This window comes from Vespula pensylvanica, chromosome 1, assembly GCF_014466175.1.
Source record: "Vespula pensylvanica isolate Volc-1 chromosome 1, ASM1446617v1, whole genome shotgun sequence".
Taxonomy (NCBI): domain Eukaryota; kingdom Metazoa; phylum Arthropoda; class Insecta; order Hymenoptera; family Vespidae; genus Vespula; species Vespula pensylvanica.
Window position 1 is genome coordinate 12,695,443 of NC_057685.1, and position 16,761 is coordinate 12,712,203.

General features: G+C 34.7%; 1 protein-coding gene across 3 annotated transcripts in view; it reads left to right on the forward strand.

Annotated features, from left to right (window-relative positions):
* Positions 1-16,761, forward strand: part of LOC122629281 (FH1/FH2 domain-containing protein 3) — a 62,915-nt gene that overhangs the window by 2,564 nt on the left and 43,590 nt on the right. The gene's annotated exons all lie outside the window — the stretch shown is intronic.

Below are 16,761 nucleotides of genomic sequence, written 5' to 3' on the forward strand. Positions count from 1 at the left end.
GATGTATCCGACATACGATTTTCCACCTTATAGTTTGCTCATCTCGTCCGTATGATCGGAGCGACTCCGCGAGAGAGACGCTCGTCGGTTCTTTTTGGTCCTTTCTTCGGCAGTTGGCCGATGTAACGGTACCGCAGAGCGTTACACTCTCCGCGAAGGAAGAGTAAAAAGTACGTTTATGGCCTCGGCATTATATACCTATAGGGTATCGCGCCGATGTACCGGTTATCTTAAGAACACTGCTAAGTTCCTGCGGTGTGTGTAACTTTTTACCGCTCCTTTTTCACGTATTACAAACAGGCATCGCTATTTTCGAATTCGTACGTTCTCGAATCATCTCGGTCGTGATTATTATTTCCACGAAAGTTCTTTAATATCATCGAACGAGATCAAAACAAAATGATATTTCTCTCATTTATACTAGTAATCGTTTCTTATCGTATTCCTAACGACAAAAGAAGGAATACGATATAGATCGTTCGATAACAACGTTACATTTAACCCTTTCCTTTCTCACTTCTGTCTATGTAAAGATCGTTTATAGATTATTTAAAACAGTATCGTGTGAATATTCTATAATTTGTTTGTAATATAATAAGTATATGGAGATATTTTTCAATTTAATATCAAACTATGGCTAGACTTTATTGTCTGTTTATGAATTTTTTTTTCTCAATGTTCATTCGTACTAATTTACGAACATGAAAACTAGAAAAACGAAAGCTCGTTCGACTCGAAAATAAACATTGCGAATGTTTCGTAGTTCGCTCACTTTGTCGAGCATCTTTTATGTTTTTTTTTGACATTTTCACTCATAAAGGTTCTTCTTAACCACGTGCAATCTCTCTCTCTCTCTCTCTCTCTCTATTTATCTATCTCTCACATATACACGCACACTTTCTCTCTCTCTCTCTCTCTCTCTCTCTTTCTCTTGCTTTTTCTTTTTGGTATGCCAAGACAGCGTTCAGAATATATGGGCACCGTATACACCGCGTCTGAAATTTATAGCATGCATTCCAACGACTGTATTCGTTGGAAAATGTAACGGCCCTCGGCGTTTAGATTTACCTACATCCATTGCCCTTCTTCTCGATGATCTCGAGAAACTCTGAACCGTTGCGCGTAAGATTCTTATGTAACAGTACGCGTGCATACGTACTGTTACTCGAGTTTTAAGTGATACACCCGTTAAAACGTGCTATGGACTTTGTATTCTTTAGGTCAGAAGCGTCAACTCGGACGTTAACCCGATTACGTAAAACGAGAGGATATTTTGTATCCACACGTAATAATATCGCATGTGCAAGGATAATATTTTTATATTTCTATTCTTCTTATTGTCACGTATGAAACGTTTCATACAATAGAAATTATCTTTTTTCATACGTGAATATAGTTTTTCGATAATTTTGGTTACATCTGTTTGTTTTTACTTTTTTTCATTCGTAATATATTCGATTTTATAAATAAAAAGAATATTTCTATTATAATATTTATTTAATAATATAAAAAACGACGTCGACTGTAATCGATTATAAATCGAAATCGTATTCAGATTTCATTTCTTATAGGCATTAGCATTAAGAAATTAACAGCAGCGTTTCGACATTTCACACTTCGCCGCGTTATTATTCGTACAGCGACGTAGAGTTGGAAAAGACGGAGCATTTTATCGACTTCTTTTTTAGCATTCTTATGGAGCGCTAATGGAGAGTTACGTCGAAGATTTATGATCGGAGTTAGAGTTGCACGAAGGCTGGAAAAGTTTGATTTTACGTACGAACGAGCTTATCACTGGCGCCGGGGGATGCCGACGGGTGTAAAAGGGAAAAAACGGCAAATGCATCGATGCCATCGTATAACGATCGCGAGAAAGAGACGTAAATCAGTAGTAGGCCACTGGGACAATGCTATATCGTAGGGGAGGTGGTTGTGTGCCAAGGGGCGTATCGCTTCGAAAGAAACGAAGTACGTTCGACTATATCGTAGATCATCATTCAAAAAAACTTTTTTACGAATTTTCGATAATTTTTTATAGAGAATTCTCTAGACTCCTATCGTTAATAACTAACACATTTTATCCGTTTAGAAAATAAAAAAGAAACAATGATTTACCAATAATATCTAATCGAATAATAGTCGAGATTAATCCTACCGATATGAATAATTTTTGATAAGGAACATTCTATATCATAGATTTTTATTCAAACTTTTCTACCAATTCTCCAGATCACTATTGCTAATAATTAAAATATTTAATCCTATTTGAAAAAGAAAACAATGATTTACCAGTTAATATCTAATCGAATAATATTCGAGATTTATTTTATCAATATGAATAGTTTTTGATAAGAAACATTCTATATCGCAGATCTTTATTCAGAAAAACTTTTCTACGAATTCTCCAGAACCCTATCGCTAATAAATAAAACATTTAATCCGTTCGAAAAAGAAAACAATGATTTACTCGTAATATCTAGTCGAATAATATTTGAGACTATTTCTTCTGACATGCATACTCTTTGATAAGAAACGTTCGCATGAACGCATTAATTACTTCGAGGAAGACTTGTATTGTTTCTTCTTGACATCAAATGAATATCTGCTTTTCAGTAGTTACTCGACATCTCATTAATGATATCTCACGATCTCATTGTTATACCTTATCGCATCTAACGTCTAAGTTATTTTAATTATATAAAATTCGATCTCTCGGAAGAGAAAGAAAGAATCGACAATAGCGAGTAACACTCGAAACTGTAGCTTTAACGCGAAGCTATGTGCGATTAAATTACGTTTCGCAAGCTTGCTAGTAGAGAAAGAGACGGATCCGGCAAGAACGATGCACCGAGAAGAGATTGTATAGTGGGAAGGGATACGGAGAAGAAAGAAAGAGAGGGAGAGAAGGTTGCACGCGACAAAAAGACGACATCCGCTTTAAGGTGTCTACACAAGAGAACAACCGACTACATAGAAACGCGTGAATCGGCAATCCTAGCGAGTCAAAGTGAGAATAACTTTACACATGGTTTCCGCAATTCCTATCATATATGTTTTTCTTTCTTGACACCAGACTTTTCCGTATATTCTCTCTTTCTCTCTTTTACTTTGCTTGAAGTTTTAACGGATTCATGAAGGTGAACGAACGAGAATTTGTTTTCCTCTGCAATAAAATCCTTTCAAGTTTTTTGAATTTCATTATTGTATACAATTATTCTAATAAAACGAGAACAAGAGAAAGAGAGCGTATCGTCCTAAGAATTTTATCAATGAAAATTCACTGAAAATTTGTTCGTAAATGAAATGTTCGACTTATGTATTTTTACGATCAAAGATATATCGTTGTGAAAATACTGAAAAATTAAATATAAGCGTGAAAGCGAGCTTAGGCATATTCCATGCACGTTGCATTTACGAATACACATATACATAGATATGTACATATGTATAGTATATATTTACAATCTTTTACTTTCGTGCATGTAAACGCGTAGGCAGGCGTAAAAGTTGTGGAAGTTTGGGAAGTCACCTGATAGACGGTCTCCGCCTACTAACTTGTCTGCCTACTTAACCATCTACCTACAATACATCTACCTACCCAGCCACCTCACTCTCTCTTTCTCTTTCTCTTTTTCTTTTTCTTTCTCTCTTTCTTTTTTTCTCTTTCTCTTTTCTCTCTCTTTCTATCTCTCTCTCTCCTGCTTCTTCTTATATATTTTTGCTCGCACTCTCGTTCCTTTGCTCGTTCACATAGAGTCCAAACGCTTTCTTGCATACCATTTCGAACATTGCTGTCCGGATAGCGTCCTCGAACGTTTAACACCGACCACTTTCATTGCGACGAGAAACAACGTAACAAATCGAATCTCGAGAGTCCTAGATTCGTAATAAAATAATTGTCTTTACATCCTTCTTTTTCTTTATCTTACGTCTCTCTCTCTCTTATTTTTCATTATATTCTTACGGGGAATTCATGAAATCGAATGATATATATTTGAAAACAAATAACGTGGATCTTCTCAAAAAAAAGTTGTGGAATATTTCAAAAGGATTTTTCCCAGGAACTTTCCAAGGTCCTTGGAAATGACCTTAAGACAGAATCTTTATAAATATTGATAAAGATGTTTCGGTTGGCGAAAGAAGATTCTCTTCGGTAGATTTGTTTATCATTCTCGAAGGATCGTGCGAGAAGAGTGTTACTGTTACTATGAAATAATTTTTATTAATATTTGCGAGATAGAAAATTTTCGCGATTCTTGAACTTTTAAATAGTTGAGAAAGAAGGAACTTCGGTCAAAGTATCGACCAATGTCCTTCGATTCGGAACGATGACGATCCCTGTTCCCTTTGGAAAGAAGAAAAGAAAAAAGAAAAAAAAGGGACCTCGTTCAAAATCTGTTTAGAAAGAATTCTCCGTATGCGTAAATAATCCAGCGAGAGATATTCGAAAGCAAGTAGTTCTTAGAAGGATTCCATCCTCTTTACTCCTCATTGCTCCAACTTACTCCCTTCTGATTTACGAGTACGAAAAGGTTGGTACTTAATCTTACAAGTTTCTGCCGGAGTTGGTCACGAAGCGGCATTGCTGCACGCATTCGAATTTAAAGAAGGTAGGATGATACGCTCCGCCTGTATAACTTTCTTAGGGTAAAATATAAAACCATCGAAAATGGATATACTTTTAATTCTCTCTCTCTCTTTTTCTTTCTCTCCATTACGTTTGCTCTTCTTCCGATTCTTTTTATGCCTTCAAAGGGTGACGATTGAGTTAATAGTTTATCTCGTGTAGGCTAATCCTTTGAGCAATAAATTTTAAATATATATATATATATATATATATATATTTAAAATTTTTATATCATTAACAATAATTTTTATACGTATATATAAATAAAAAATAAAAAATTATTCATATTCTGATTATAAAAGAAGTTACAAGTATATAAAGAAAACAACGCGCATCTTTCAAAGACTTTAGGAAAGCAATAAACATAACGTTGAAGTCACCTTTGAAAAGCAGAAAAAAAGTGTTTAACTAAACGTCCATAACAACGCAATAGGACTGACGTCAGAACTAATAAAAGTGCGATTGCGTTAACTTGCCGGTCCAGATGCTCGTTTCGCCGTGAGAAGTATCGAAGGCGAAGGTCACGCTCTCTCGGACAATCGATTCGATCTATTAGCCCTCGAGTATCGTCGTCAATAGCCGGTTGTGTTCCACGTTAACGATCGTCGCTAATTAATTCACCGACGATATTTCGACTCATGTGTGTGTCGTGATAAATCTTATACATTTGTAAGTTACTTCTATATCTACTATAATCGGATATTTATACACTAGATTGATTTTTTATTTTTTGTTTTAATTTGTTTTTTACAGTTTAATTGTTGTTTTTTACGATTTAATTGATTATTTTTATATACGCGTGTGTTCGTTTATTCGTAAGAAGAAATATTCCATTGCCAATATAAATGATAAATTTTATTGATTTTTATTTCTTTAACTAAATAATAATATTCGTCGTCAAGTTGAGAGTAATTATTTATCCGATCTTACTTATAATTTCAAGTATCGTTCGTTTAAAAAGAGTATGCGAGTTTAGAGATACAAATAAAAAGGACATAAAAGATGAATAAAGAAATCAATACGTGTCTTTGCTTTAAGAAAAGATCATTGGCCTTCTTCTTGCCATCGAAAGAAAACTGTTTCGGATCTTCTACTGTCGTTGTGGAAAGCTGCTCTATACGTCTATCCTATGCGCCTCTAAATCCTCTTTCTCGTCTTACTATTCGAACTTTTGTAATCGGATTCAAAGAAACTTTCTTTCAGTTATTCTATAGTGAATCATGATAATAAACTTTTGAGAATGACTCCGTCTGTAAAAAAAGATCGTTGAGGATCGATAATATTTTATTATATTTAAATTATAAAAATTATGAAGTATAGAAATTAATTAAAATTATTCAAGAGGAAAGATCGAAGGAGAATCTTCGTTAGAACGTAAACTCTATTTCGATAAAAGCAATTACATTCGTCTTTCTAATTATGTCTATTCTTAATTAGAATTTATACGATGGAGTTTAATTAAACTCGCCATTCTTTCGTGATGATAATTGGCTTGCTATAAACGTATATACATCGATCATATTATCATATTTTTCTTTCTTCTTTTTTTCGATTAAGTTAATATGCTTAGGTATATTGTACATTGTAAATATATACAGGGTGTTAGTCCATAGATGTTCGAGCAAATATCTCACGACTGGTTGAAGTTACAAGAAAGTTTAATAAGAGAAATTTGCACGACGCTGAGTCAGCTACAAAGTGCATGTAAACAATATTTTTTTACTCATGACCTTTTCAAGGTATAAAGATCATCCTAATTTTTTTCAATGTATACCCATAATTTTTTTTCGCATATTTATAGTCACTTTTATAGATCATTTTTTATTAAAATATTATATTTAATAAAAAATGGCTATTGTACATCGTTTTTACGACATAATCGACATGTTAAGTAATAAAGTAATTGACTTTTCATATCACAATTCGAAAATTAATTCGTCAGACTACGTAATATTATGAACTTGGTTACGTTGAACAGTATCACTGACCTTCAATTCATCAAAACACACGACGGCTTGATTTGTAAATAATATGTTTGTATAGCATGGAATATGAATTACAGCGCAGTATAGATCTGTTAGTTAGTCATTAAGATACCGATTATCATGTAAAAGATACACAGTATGCATTTTTTACTTTTTTTACGATTTTCAGTGCAAATACTACAAATACTATTACATAAATATGCAAAGAAATTATATTCATTCAAGAAAAATTATATTCATCTTCATAATTGGAAATGATCACGAGTAAAAAAAAAAATGTTTACCTGCACTTTGTAAAGAACTGTATAAGTTTTGTTTAATAAACTTTCTTGTAACTTCAGTCGATTTCGAGATATTTGCTTGGGCATTTATGAATAGATATCATATACATATATACATATTTAATAACATGTATAAAACTTTCGAGTAGACGAGAGAAGATTACCGTAGACAGTAACAACATTCTAAAGTTAAAGACAGTAGAGTTTCTGTAGGTAACGATGAAACTCGTTGAAATATGCCAGTACCGAATGTCACAGGAAGTTGCTTCTTAATCTACGCCTCCGATCTCATTTCTACTAATTGGCTGATAGGGGCATCCGATACGGGCCACTGATACATAGTTACGATACGATCGATAGCCGAGAATACGCGAGAGAGTCGCGAACACCGTGCTTTGTGATTTTACTTTCATGGAAAAATACTTATGTATCAAGCAAGAAAAAAAAAGAAACGAATAGTTTGCTTCGAACTTTTTTTTTAGAATATCATTGTTTTTATTTCTTTTCTTTTTTCTTTGTTTTTTTTTTTTTATGAGATAAGTACAGAAAAATCGAGCGACTTCTTTCATTCAGCTTGGAACTTAATTTAGGAAGAGGGGAGGATTTAAACAACTTCCTCTTTAATTCGCAAAGGACTTTTCTCTCTCTCGTTGAGATCTTTTCTTATCTCTAAGTCGACGAGTTATCATCAAAGAATAATAAGAGTTTCTAAGATATACTCGAGGTAGAAATATCGGAGTTCATGGACTTCGATATTTCTTGATCGAAATCGACAGTTCATTTCGAATCATTCACTCTCAAACGTTTTTTTCATCTTTTTATACAAGTCTTACGAAAGTTTAATCGTGCTCGTCTCGCTATAACTCTTAATAACAGCGCGACCAATCGGCGTACGAGGATGACTGTGACAATGAGCATCGCATACGGTCGAAGTAAGAAGAAGAAGAGGTTGCTTCGCGATTTGTTTCGCCGTTTTATGCCAGCTTCAAATTTACGATTCTTTCACGTCCATCGTGACCATGTCTTCGCGGTCTTTATCCACGCCTTTCCTGTCAATTAACTCGACTCTGCTTTAATGATTTTATTTTCTTTCTCTCCATCGACCCTGATTATTTGCTTATTTCGTCATTTCGGAATCGTATTTTCGACGAGTCAAATTAATATTAACATCATTTTGAAGAGGAATATATTTAATTAATAATATATTGAATTCCTACTATCTATAATTCGTATTTATTTTTATTTTATTAGCTTGCAGTATAATTTATTTTATTAACTTGTAATCATTGCAATTTGCAAAAGAAGTCGTCGTATTTAATTAAAAATGGAATTGTACGAAATACGAAGGAGAATTCAATATTCAACAATTAAATGTTTTTAGGTGGTAATGTAACTCTTCGAAAAGATAAAAACATTTTCTTTAGTTCGTAAGATCTCTAGAGAGATTTAATGGCTCCACAATTTTTCTAGATTTTTTCTCTCTTCTTCTTCTTCTTCTTTACTATTTTATTTCTTCCATTGCATTTTTTAAAAGTTTCAAAGTTCAAGTACCGATGCTCCAAGGAAGGGACATAAAATCAGCACGACGGAATTGATCCGCTTGGAAAAGTATGGAACGACCGCGGCGTACAGTTCCTAACAAAGGGACTCGAACTCGTTCTTCTTTAGAAAGCCGCGTTCCCTTTACCATCGGAAAGATCAAAGAGAAGCTTGACATTACGTGAAGATGACTTTTTGTTTTCTCTCTCTCTCTCTCTCTCTCTCTCTCTCTCGTCTTCGATGGAGACACGGAAGTTGAGAAACAACTCGTACAAGTATTATATATATACATAAATACATATCTTTATCGATGTGTTAGTGCGTAGGTTGTGTCGTACGTCAGAGAAAGTATACGAAACGGAGAAGAGAATTTTTCTTGCCAAGCTTGGTTTCAAAGGGTAGACGAGATAGATAGAGAAACGGGACGGTGAGAAAAGAAGATCGAGTTGGACACGAAGATGACGTTGATTCCTCTCGGTCAGCATCACATCGCTACGGTTTACTTTCAATTTGCCGATTTCTAAAGCTCCTGGATCGAAACGGCTGATCTCCGGAAAATTGGATACGTGATGGGACTCTTACAAGAGTTTACGAACAAATCTTTAACTCGGCTCTTGCGACTATTTTCTATCGTCGACGAATCTATCTAAATTTCCACTTGAATTTTTCTCAATGATTCTCAACGATCGATTGTCGATACGTGTAACGAATGTTTATCTTGCTTCTTCAATTTAAGCTTAGATTTAAAGCATTTAAGCGAGCATAAAGAAACCTTGATGTTTACAATTAAACGGGATTAACTTATAGTAAGTTTCTTTTTTTTTTTTTTTAATGCGAGCTTTAGTAGATTATATTTTGTATATTTTAAGAAATGAAATTAAATTCATTGAAAGAAATGAAACAATTTTGGAACATAGTTTTCAAGTTTCATTTTATTTTCCTTCGTAAATAGCATATGTACCTATGCGATAAAAATATCGTTTATGTAAAATACATTTGAAAGACGTATTCCCAAGGTCGAGCTATTATAAATCCTTTTCTTTTTCCGTATTTATGATATCATGAATTACGCAGCAGGTTACAATTAAACCTAAAGTCAGACTTTCCTGAGCGATTTATTTGAAAGCAAAGCACACGGGGAGAACCAAAGTCCGAGGATGTCGCGTCGCAGTGAATTAATGAACTAACGAGCGAACACAATGGAACGTGGAATATTTGGTCGCTTATGATGCTAATGTACTTTGCATGACAATTACCGTGGCTAGCTCGAGCTCATCTCTATGAGAGGATGCTGTCTACCTCGTCATCAAACCGCACTCGTTTTGGTGTGTCCGTTCTTGTCCGTTCTCATCTCGTTTTTCTTCTCTTAGTTAGCCAATAAATTTCTTATCTTGTCGGTAATATATAGCTAATAATTTCGTCGATCTATAGTTAATAATTTCAATTGATTTATTCGATCGAAAATTGATTTTTGACTATTCGAGAATGTAGTTGAGTAAAGCAATTTTTTTAATACACTAACTGTATCGTTCTGAAGGAACGTACGTACTTGTACAATTGGAAAGTCAAACCAAAAGTTGTATCAAGAATCTCGTCACGAAGTACACGAGAAAGATCTCGAGAAGAGATGAGAAAAATAGCGAGGAGACTAACGTTCGACCACGACTAATTGCGCTCGGTTAGCGAAGGGGATGAATGAGGCGAGAGGTAGGTAAGAGCCTAAAAGGACGTGGGTCGTTAGCCAAGGCTTAATGATCTCGAAGGACAAGAACGTCTTTCTTCTTTGACTTTCAGCTTGGGTCGAGTCCTCGAGCAAATCGATAATCCAATCGCGATATACCTATGTAGGTATGTTCGTAACTATATACACACACACACACACATATATATATACGTATGTATATATAAATAACTATTTGTGAACGGTTGTGAGAGTATGTATTTACTGAATGGTAGATGGGCGGACTAGCTGGTCTAAGCAAAACTGAGTACGTCGAGAAAATTCGATATCAATGAATCGATTTGCTTCGAGGTGAGCATAATTTATTTCTCGTTTACAAACGATGTCGCCAAAATACTTATATACACGAGAAAGATCACTGAGATCTATGTCGTTGATATTTGCCAAAGGCATACATATCTCGTATGAAATTAATTAAGCGACTCTCGAGGGAAAGTAGAGTATGTATGCTATGAGTGAAACGAATCGCACGCTTCCGTTCATATCCTTGGTGAAAAGGTATTTTATATTTTCTTTTTTTTTCCATTCATACCTATCTACTTTGTCGGAGTAATCGGAAAAAGTGATTTATGTGATTTATTACATAGATATAATTCTTAAAATTAAGAATAAACTTTGCCGATGAATTAATTTTCTATTATTTCTACCGTTACGTGATTAAATAAAAATCTAAGTAAAAAGATATCAACGTTACTGTGAACCATTGTTCGTGCTGAGATCGTTTCGAATCCTACTTACCAACCAATAAAAAATAAATTAGGAGAGAAACGTTTTTAGCTCATCTCGGAATGAAATATGAACAATCAATTTAGTTTAAGGTGTTCACATTGTTTCTCTTCCATCATTAATAATAAATTTAGAAGTTTTGTAGATCGATAAACTCTCTCTCTTCTAATTTTACAGTAGACTCCATTTTTGTTGTGTTCTGAAAATGGATTCGTCTCGAGCGTCAGTCCGTCGCGTGAACGAGCTCTTAGATACCGCTAATTAGTAGTAACGAAGGCAAAGTTAACTAACGGTTACATTCACAAGCGTCCCGTGTGTCCCACGTGTCTCACGTGCCCGGATCCGGCACGGGCGCCTCTCCATCGAGCGGCTCGAGCTCTCTTGTCTTTCTCTAATCGTCTAACACCATTCTCCGCCTCTAACGAGACCGACCGTAGGAACTAAATCGCTCGACTAAGTCACCTGAGTTCGTACAAGATCATCACGATTTCTTATCTTTCTGTCTCTTTCTTTTCATTCTTTTGAGAAATTTTGCACTTCTTATTTTATCTTTTCAATCAGTACCATTATTTTCTATAATACTCGAGCACCAATAATAATTCATTGTATAATAATTACTTTGAATTAATGAAAATTCGATTAACATATAAGCATATAAAATATGTAAAACATATGAGACATGTAAAGCATGTTGCATTTTATTTCTGATACGATCACTGGGACGATATCAAATTGAAATTACGTTTTGTACCTAATTACAGGTTGGTACTTAACTCTACACATCTGATACATCGTGTGTAATGTAATTCATGTGTTATGCTTCGTTGCGAATGACTGAACCGCCTATCGCATGTATAAAGATCGATAGCAATAACCTGGATCACTTGAATCGGCCCACCTTCATCCTTATACATATATATATTATTTTTATGATCTTTATATATATATATATATATATATATCAATAAATTACCCATATATATGTATATATGGTGTGAATGATTTTTCTTATATTTATCGTATACACATATATAATTTATCTTATACATACATACATACATACATACATACATATATATATATATATGGGTAATTTTTTATAAGGTGCGTTAGGTGAAAGAGACATTGTGATCGCTTACAAGAGAGTGAGAGAAAGAGAGGAAGAGAGAGAGAGAGAGAGAGAGGGAGGGTGAGAAAGGAGAAGTGAGAGTACAACGTGATTGACGACAAGCCTGAGAGAATGATTGGAAAACATCAGAGAGGTGACTGAGTCATGAATGGTCGCGTGGATTAAAAAGCAAAGAAAGAAATTTGGAGAGTCAGACGTGTCGTGTCGTGATGTATTTGTGTGTGTGTGTGTGTTTGTATAGAAAAGCAGAGAGAATCATGAAGCAGTGCATCTTGAAAGAGCAACGAGTGTGTTTCGAGAGTGTAGTGAGTCATTACAGCAAGCGTAAAAGTAATCGGGAAAACGAGCGATTGCTATTGTTAATAGAACATTACTAATATTAATAAAGTATCATTGACGTAAAATTGACAATACGTAGGGTTTTTATAAGTTTATGGATGTATATATGTTTTTTAACGATTAAAAGACTATTTCAGAAGGGAATATCTATTTTGATTTAACGACTCTATTCTGTTGTCTTTAATCACGATCGATTTATAATATCATCTCTATGCAGGTGTTATCACGTCGTTCTATCCGGTCATTGACCTCCTGTAGTACTTATATCGAGAATGGACTTTACGAAAGAGAAAGAGAGAGAGAGAGAGAGAGAGAAAGGGAGACAAAGACAGAGAACGAGTCATTGAGTTGCAAAAAATTGCTATTTCTTCAAAAAGAAAGATTAAACGATTCGTTAAGATTTTCAGGAAAGAAAATCATTTAAGATTGGACCTGATCAGAACAGTGTATTTCTCGTTATCGATTTCTATCTAGGGAATCGTGTAATTATACGACTTCTCTCCCTCTCTCCTTCTTTCCCTCTCGATAGAACAGGTATCACATGATAGGCATGTATTTTACATGTTCGGCGAATTAGATAAAGCTGTCGAAACCAAATTACATTGCTTTCTCGTGATTGCTGTTGAATGGGTGTACAGTGAACGTGAAACACATCCGTGTATCCAATACCACGATGTCGTAGTTGTGTGTTAATTAAAGCCAATTAACGGCATCCTCGTATACTCGTGTTTTCCATTTTCTTCGCGCGTCATTATTGTACTTGGTAACCCATTTCCAAGATGCTTACGAAGACGCATTTTGTTTTGTAATACCTAGGTGTTTGCATAGCACACTCTTTTGCATAGATAACGGGAAGTTTTCTATAGAGAACAATAACCGTATAATTTTTTATCTAATTTCTCACAGTTCCCAAGCTCTAAATCGACACGCGTAAATGTATTGTAAAAGGCGTGTAAAGTCGAGTTTGACTGTAACTGAAAGAGAAAAAGAGAGTAGAAAGAGAAATAAAAAGAGGAAAGATATATACGTAGTGAGAAATTAATTAAAGAGACAATTAATTTTGGTCTCGTCGACGTTCCTGACTTTTTATTGAATAAAAGAAGTACTTTGCTTGGAGAATTTACGTCGATCTCATCTCTCTCTCTAAATCGTTTATTAAAAGCTCATTGGAGTCGCTTAACTGACGCTTCCGAACGTTCTCGTCCGCAAACTAATTGTCTTTTTATTAATTTTCTCTACGCCATTTTAGAAGATTATTATTCAAAGGATTAGTTTAAGGGTAATCTAATCTGTTGGAAATTAACACACTTCACAATACTATTCTCGAATAGATTCAAATAGTAGAGATATGTTGAAAGGAAAGATACATACATACATACGTACATACATACATACATACATACATACATACATACATACATACATACATACATACACATATATATATATATATGTACATAGATTAAGTAATCTAATATGGTTGGAAATTAGCACACTTTACAATACTATTTTCGAATAGAATCAAATAGTAGAGATATGTTTAAAGAAAAGATACATAAATACATATATACATACATACATAGTTACATACGAGGAGCCTTCTTTGATAATAATCAACGATTTGCCGCGAAAGCACTTAACACTCGTAAAGTTAAAGAGAAGCATATCCGATGAGGCGTCACGAACGAACTCGAATCACCTAATGTTGCTAATATTAGATCGCGTGTCACGTAATTCAAGATGAATCAATAGAACATTATAGTCCCACGTCACGCTGGTGGCTAGTGATTGGTGATTTGCAGCGGTACGAGCGATTTAACTTTCCATCTTACGAAGAATGTCGACTTTCCCGCGCGCGCGCGTCGAATGAGTCTCGGTCGGAGTAAACGTAGAAAGGAAATAGAAAAGTATGCTTATCGAAAGTGTACTTCCGGCATAACGAATCCACAAAATGTTTTCTTTTTTCTTTTTTCTTTCTTTTTTTGTTCTTTATATCCAATCACGTTATGTTCTTTCTTGGTTATACCGTTTTATTTGTTATTCGTTTAAACGAATTTTTATGTATGTAATTATTAAATAAAGTTTCAATATGGTTGTGCATACACGTGTTACAATACCATGTAAATCTGTTTGAATATTATTTAAACGTCGGGGTATTTTTGTACCACAGTGTACCCTGTATGCCATGTAAGTACCGACGACGAGAGTTTTTTGTCTCGAGACGAGACGAAGGACCTCTTCGGATGAGATGCTGCAACCCTTGAGCCTTTTTTTTATGACGAGTGAAGTAGCAAAGGAAGAGCAGAGGTTTCACCCTATCGCAAAATTTGAAGTACCGAAAAAGAAAGTAAAGAAGACAGAAAAAGAGAGATAGAGTAAGAGAGAGAGAGAGAGAGAGAGAGAGAGAGAGAGAGAGAGAGAGAGAGAGAGGAGAGAGAAAGGGAGAAAAGATAAAATTCTCGAGAATATATTCTTATTTGTTTGTATTTCAACTTCTGTCACGTAAACCATCTGTGTTGAGGGTAGATTTTCATATATGTAAGTCGAAAAGTATGCATGAGCTGGCATAAACATTTTCTCGAGTAGAAGCGAGGGATTTTTACGAAGTTGGCCTAACTCTTCAACATCGTAGAAAATTATATTCCAAGAATACCTCTCAATAAATCAAAACGTATAGCGTACGATCTAATCATTTTTTAAATAAACAATTATTTCTAACATATAGCAAAAAGAGAAAAGGGAAAATAATAGTGGCCAGTATTATCGATCGTTCATGCTTCAAGAGAAGGAAAGAAGAGATAGAGAGACAGAGACAGAGACAGAGAGAGAGAGAGAGAGAGAGAGAGAGAGAGAGAGAGGGGAGAGAGAGAAAGAGAAGCAGAGAAGATTATCGAGTAATTTAATCAGTAATGTTAACAATGTCAGCTTCAAGCTAGTGTATACAGATATATATTTTCACACATATACACATTTGCTCGTGAGAGAGTAGAGATAATGCAAATAGTAGAAACATATCCCTGCGGCAGCGTATGGTAACAGCAGCCATTGCTATGTCGCGGAGAATGTTTGCGTTTCCGCAGTTTTCATTATCTTCTCGTGCACACGTAATAACTCGAGGTTACTTCGACGAGTTCAAGGGATTGGAGAAGGTGTGCGCGAACGCGCAGCTGCCTGGTCGGAGTTAACACCGGCCCATTAATAGCCGGATCCTCCTACGATCCTAATGAGAATACACATCGGCTTCGTTTCTCTGTCTCTCTTTCTTTCTCTTTCTCTCTCTCTTTCTCTCTTTCACCAGCAGCAGATCATTTTACCGCAACGCCTTTCCTCTGTCCAAGGCCAAACAGCCTAACTTATTACGCTTTAAACCATCGATGTTTTCTACGAATTTCTCCCTTCCTTTTTCTTTTCTTTTCTTTTCTTTTTTTTTCATTTTTTTTTCCCCTATATCCTTTTATCGATTATTTCACTAATTGCTAATAAACGTTAAGAGATAATTGACTTTATCCTTCTGTTTGAAATAATTATATAAATCTTATTTGTTCCTATGGATGCCGTCGACGTTCGTTCGTCCATTTGCGTCTTTGGCAAATTATAGTGAAAACATTATTAAACTCGATTATTCGTAGATTCTTCATGTTTTTTTTCTCTCCTTCTTATTTTGTTATTTTCATTCTTTCTCTCCTCCTCTTCTTTCTTTCTTTCTCTTTCTCTTGCCTTTCTTTTTCTTTTTCTTTTTTGACGTATATATGTATGACGTTGCAGATTCTTGCAACGAACGACGTTGTATTTGCACTAGAACGATGATTCTGCATAGTACGTTATAAACGGAAGAGGAGGAAATCGTTCGGAAACAGTTAGTATTTTTCTAAACGATTTTAAACGATTAAAAATAATTGCGAATAAAATTGCAACATGATTTACGAAGAAGCGATGTGTAATGTGTGGGAAAATAACGTTGAAATATTTCGAGTTAGAAAAAGAGTAACTAACGAAACGTTAAGAGGTTGAAAAGTTCGAAGTTTCGTTGAAATCTTTCAAGAAGAGAAGGTACGTGAGTAGAAGTCCATTGATCATCGTAAAGTTTCGATGATGGCTACAACATCGCCGTTAGTCGATATTGTCTACCTTCCTACGATGATCGCTTCTGTTACTATTCTTTTTTCTATGTTTTATTTTTTTATTTTATTTCTTTTCTTTATTTCTTTTTTATTTTCCTTTAGTTTCCTATTGCAGATACGCGATCTTTTTCTACTTTTGCAATAAGAAGAGAGTCCTGGACTTTTTCGATTTGTTTTATTTGCTACGATCTTCAAGATGTTCCTCGAGTGTTCTCAAATAGTCATGCTTCACTTCGACGAAATTAACGAACGAAATATTTCGTTTAACGTTGA